Source organism: Oncorhynchus masou, chromosome 23 (genome assembly GCF_036934945.1).
Source record: "Oncorhynchus masou masou isolate Uvic2021 chromosome 23, UVic_Omas_1.1, whole genome shotgun sequence".
Classification (NCBI taxonomy): Eukaryota; Metazoa; Chordata; class Actinopteri; order Salmoniformes; family Salmonidae; genus Oncorhynchus; species Oncorhynchus masou.
Window position 1 is genome coordinate 2,423,866 of NC_088234.1, and position 6,000 is coordinate 2,429,865.

General features: G+C 43.1%; 1 long non-coding RNA gene across 1 annotated transcript in view; it reads right to left on the bottom strand.

The window, feature by feature from the left end:
• LOC135509869 (uncharacterized) overlaps positions 1–5,541 on the bottom strand; it is a 42,594-nt gene extending 37,053 nt beyond the window's left edge. Inside the window, exon 1 of the long non-coding RNA XR_010450999.1 lies at positions 5,458–5,541. This is a non-coding gene — a long non-coding RNA (uncharacterized LOC135509869). The remainder of the gene's footprint in view (positions 1–5,457) is intronic.
• Positions 5,542–6,000: the final 459 nt, after the last annotated feature.

The following is a 6,000-nucleotide window of genomic DNA, read 5'->3' on the forward strand; positions in this document are numbered from 1 at the left end:
AGCTACAAACTAATATGACCCCACTATGGAAACAGGAGACTCAGCTACAAACTAATATGACCCCACGATGGAAGGGGGAGACTCAGCTACAAACTAATATGACCCCACTATGGAAAGAGGAGACTCAGCTACGAACTAATATGACCCCACGATGGAAGGGGGAGACTCAGCTACAAACTAATATGACCCCACTATGGAAAGAGGAGACTCAGCTACAAACTAATATGACCCCACGATGGAAGGGGAGACTCAGCTACAAACTAATATGACCCCACGATGGAAAGAGGAGACTCTCAGCTACAAACTAATATGACCCCACGATGGAAGGGGAGACTCAGCTACAAACTAATATGACCCCACGATGGAAAGAGGAGACTCTCAGCTACAAACTAATATGACCCCACTATGGAAAGGGGAGACTCTAAGCTACAAACTAATATGACCCCACGATGGAAGGGGGAGACTCAGCTACAAACTAATATGACCCCACGATGGAAAGAGGAGACTCAGCTACAAACTAATATGACCCCACTATGGAAAGAGGAGACTCAGGTACAAACTAATATGACCCCACGATGGAAAGAGGAGACTCAGCTACAAACTAACATGACCCCACTATGGAAGGGGAGACTCAGCTACAAACTAACATGACCCCACTATGGAAGGGGAGACTCAGCTACAAACTAATATGACCCCACTATGGAAACAGGAGACTCAGCTACAAACTAATATGACCCCACTATGGAAATAGGAGACTCAGCTACAAACTAATATGACCCCACGATGGAAAGAGGAGACTCAGCTACAAACTAATATGACCCCACTATGGAAAGAGTAGACTCAGCTACAAACTAATATGACCCCACTATGGAAAGAGGAGACTCAGCTACAAACTAATATGACCCCACGATGGAAAGAGGAGACTCAGCTACAAACTAACATGACCCCACTATGGAAGGGGGAGACTCAGCTACAAACTAATATGACCCCACTATGGAAAGAGGAGACTCAGCTACAAACTAATATGACCCCACTATGGAAAGAGGAGACTCAGCTACAAACTAATATGACCCCACGATGGAAAGAGGAGACTCAGCTACAAACTAACATGACCCCACTATGGAAGGGGGAGACTCAGCTACAAACTAATATGACCCCACTATGGAAAGAGGAGACTCAGCTACAAACTAATATGACCCCACGATGGAAAGAGGAGACTCAGCTACAAACTAACATGACCCCACTATGGAAGGGGGAGACTCAGCTACAAACTAATATGACCCCACTATGGAAAGAGGAGACTCAGCTACAAACTAATATGACCCCACGATGGAAAGAGGAGACTCAGCTACAAACTAATATGACCCCACTATGGAAGGGGAGACTCAGCTACAAACTAATATGACCCCACTATGGAAAGAGGAGACTCAGCTACAAACTAACATGACCCCACTATGGAAAGAGGAGACTCAGCTACAAACTAATATGACCCCACGATGGAAAGAGTGAGACTCAGCTACAAACTAATATGACCCCACTATGGAAAGGGGAGACTCTCAGCTACAAACTAACATGACCCCACTATGGAAACAGGAGACTCAGCTACAAACTAACATGACCCCACTATGGAAAGGGAGACTCTCAGCTACAAACTAACATGACCCCACTATGGAAAGAGGAGACTCTCAGCTACAAACTAACATGACCCCACTATGGAAACAGGAGACTCAGCTACAAACTAATATGACCCCACTATTGAAGGGGAGACTCAGCTACAAACTAATTTGACCCCACTATGGAAGGGGAGACTCAGCTACAAACTAATATGACCCCACTATGGAAACAGGAGACTCAGCTACGAACTAATATGAACCCACGATGGAAGGGGGAGACTCAGCTACAAACTAATATGACCCCACTATGGAAAGAGGAGACTCAGCTACAAACTAATATGACCCCACGATGGAAGGGGGAGACTCAGCTACAAACTAATATGACCCCACGATGGAAAGAGGAGACTCAGCTACAAACTAATATGACCCCACTATGGAAAGGGGAGACTCTCAGCTACAAACTAATATGACCCCACGATGGAAGGGGGAGACTCAGCTACAAACTAATATGACCCCACGATGGAAAGAGGAGACTCAGCTACAAACTAATATGACCCCACTATGGAAACAGGAGACTCAGGTACAAACTAATATGACCCCATGATGGAAAGAGGAGACTCAGCTACAAACTAACATGACCCCACTATGGAAGGGGGAGACTCAGCTACAAACTAACATGACCCCACTATGGAAGGGGGAGACTCAGCTACAAACTAATATGACCCCACTATGGAAACAGGAGACTCAGCTACAAACTAATATGACCCCACTATGGAAATAGGAGACTCAGCTACAAACTAATATGACCCCACTATGGAAAGAGGAGACTCAGCTACAAACTAATATGACCCCACGATGGAAAGAGGAGACTCAGCTACAAACTAACATGACCCCACTATGGAAGGGGGAGACTCAGCTACAAACTAATATGACCCCACTATGGAAAGAGGAGACTCAGCTACAAACTAATATGACCCCACTATGGAAAGAGGAGACTCAGCTACAAACTAATATGACCCCACGATGGAAAGAGGAGACTCAGCTACAAACTAACATGACCCCACTATGGAAGGGGAGACTCAGCTACAAACTAATATGACCCCACTATGGAAAGAGGAGACTCAGCTACAAACTAATATGACCCCACGATGGAAAGAGGAGACTCAGCTACAAACTAACATGACCCCACTATGGAAGGGGGAGACTCAGCTACAAACTAATATGACCCCACTATGGAAAGAGGAGACTCAGCTACAAACTAATATGACCCCACGATGGAAAGAGGAGACTCAGCTACAAACTAATATGACCCCACTATGGAAAGAGGAGACTCAGCTACAAACTAATATGACCCCACGATGGAAAGAGGAGACTCAGCTACAAACTAACATGACCCCACTATGGAAGGGGGAGACTCAGCTACAAACTAACATGACCCCACTATGGAAGGGGGAGACTCAGCTACAAACTAATATGACCCCACTATGGAAACAGGAGACTCAGCTACAAACTAATATGACCCCACTATGGAAATAGGAGACTCAGCTACAAACTAATATGACCCCACTAAGGAAGGGGGAGACTCAGCTACAAACTAATATGACCCCACTATGGAAAGAGGAGACTCAGCTACAAACTAACATGACCCCACTATGGAAAGAGGAGACTCTCAGCTACAAACTAATATGACCCCACGATGGAAAGAGGGAGACTCAGCTACAAACTAATATGACCCCACTATGGAAAGGGGAGACTCTCAGCTACAAACTAACATGACCCCACTATGGAAAGAGGAGACTCTCAGCTACAAACTAACATGACCCCACTATGGAAACAGGAGACTCAGCTACAAACTAACATGACCCCACTATGGAAAGGGGAGACTCTCAGCTACAAACTAACATGACCCCACTATGGAAAGAGGAGACTCTCAGCTACAAACTAACATGACCCCACTATGGAAACAGGAGACTCAGCTACAAACTAATATGACCCCACTATGGAAGGGGAGACTCAGCTACAAACTAATTTGACCCCACTATGGAAGGGGGAGACTCAGCTACAAACTAATATGACCCCACTATGGAAACAGGAGACTCAGCTACAAACTAATATGACCCCACGATGGAAGGGGGAGACTCAGCTACAAACTAATATGACCCCACTATGGAAAGAGGAGACTCAGCTACAAACTAATATGACCCCACGATGGAAGGGGGAGACTCAGCTACAAACTAATATGACCCCACTATGGAAAGAGGAGACTCAGCTACAAACTAATATGACCCCACTATGGAAAGGGGAGACTCAGCTACAAACTAATATGACCCCACTATGGAAACAGGAGACTCAGCTACAAACTAATATGACCCCACGATGGAAGGGGGAGACTCAGCTACAAACTAATATGACCCCACTATGGAAAGAGGAGACTCAGCTACAAACTAATATGACCCCACGATGGAAGGGGGAGACTCAGCTACAAACTAATATGACCCCACTATGGAAAGAGGAGACTCAGCTACAAACTAATATGACCCCACGATGGAAGGGGGAGACTCAGCTACAAACTAATATGACCCCACGATGGAAAGAGGAGACTCAGCTACAAACTAATATGACCCCACTATGGAAAGGGGAGACTCTCAGCTACAAACTAACATGACCCCTCTATGGAAACAGGAGACTCAGCTACAAACTAATATGACCCCACTATGGAAGGGGGAGACTCAGCTACAAACTAATTTGACCCCACTATGGAAGGGGGAGACTCAGCTACAAACTAATATGACCCCACTATGGAAAGGGGAGACTCAGCTACAAACTAATATGACCCCACTATGGAAACAGGAGACTCAGCTACAAACTAATATGACCCCACGATGGAAGGGGGAGACTCAGCTACAAACTAATATGACCCCACTATGGAAAGAGGAGACTCAGCTACAAACTAACATGACCCCACGATGGAAGGGGAGACTCAGCTACAAACTAATATGACCCCACTATGGAAAGAGGAGACTCAGCTACAAACTAATATGACCCCACTATGGAAAGGGGAGACTCAGCTACAAACTAATATGACCCCACTATGGAAACAGGAGACTCAGATACAAACTAATATGACCCCAAGATGGAAGGGGGAGACTCAGCTACAAACTAATATGACCCCACTATGGAAAGAGGAGACTCAGCTACAAACTAATATGACCCCACGATGGAAGGGGAGACTCAGCTACAAACTAATATGACCCCACGATGGAAAGAGGAGACTCAGCTACAAACTAATATGACCCCACTATGGAAAGGGAGACTCTCAGCTACAAACTAATATGACCCCACTATGGAAAGGGGAGACTCTACGACCACCACAAGTGTCAAGGGACTCGTCTGAAGGTAAATTATTATATTTCCTTAGGATAGACTCTCCAAAACCATATAGATATTAAACCATAAAGATATTAAACGACATAGATATTAAACCATACAGACATTAAACTATATAGATATTAAACTATTTAGGTATTAAACCATACAGATATGAAAATATATAGATATTAAACTATATAGATATTAAACCATATAGATATTAAACTATATAGATATTAAACTATACAGATATTAAACTATATAGATATTAAACTATATAGATATTAAACTACATAGATTTTAAACCATATAGATATGAAACTATATTGATACTAAACTATACAGATATTAAACTATATAGATATTAAACTATATTGATATTAAACTATATAATTTTTAAACTATATAGATATAAAACCATAAAGATTTTAAACCACATATATATATTAAACCATTTAGATAACATTCAACTCACAGAGTTGAAAACAGGTTCGTTCCATCTCCATGTGTCGATCACTAACTGTATCTAAACTCTAATGACTTGTAGCCTGTCCATCCCGCCACCCACCTCTCCTCACCCATCTACACTTCCTCTTGAGAATATATACAGAGAGAGAGAGAGAGAGAGAGAGAGAGAGAGAGAGAGAGAGAGAGAGAGAGAGAGAGAGAGAGAGAGAGAGAGAGAGAGAGAGAGAGAGAGAGAGAGAGCGACAGAGAGATAGAGAAAGAGATGGAGACAAAGAGACACAGCTGCATGTGAGCTCACACATTTTCAGGATGTTTTTACAAAAAGATAGATTAGAGTTACTTTAATAAACTTAAATTTTTCCACAAGGATATATATAGGATAATACCCTCCATAATATAACATTCACTCCAAATGAAAACTCCATATCTACAACCTGATTTTGGACAAAACTACCTGGAATTATTCCTACAACCAAAGATTCTTATTTCCAAGATTTACAGCAAATGGTCTACAGCAAACAACCAACAGAAACCTGAAACACCATACAAC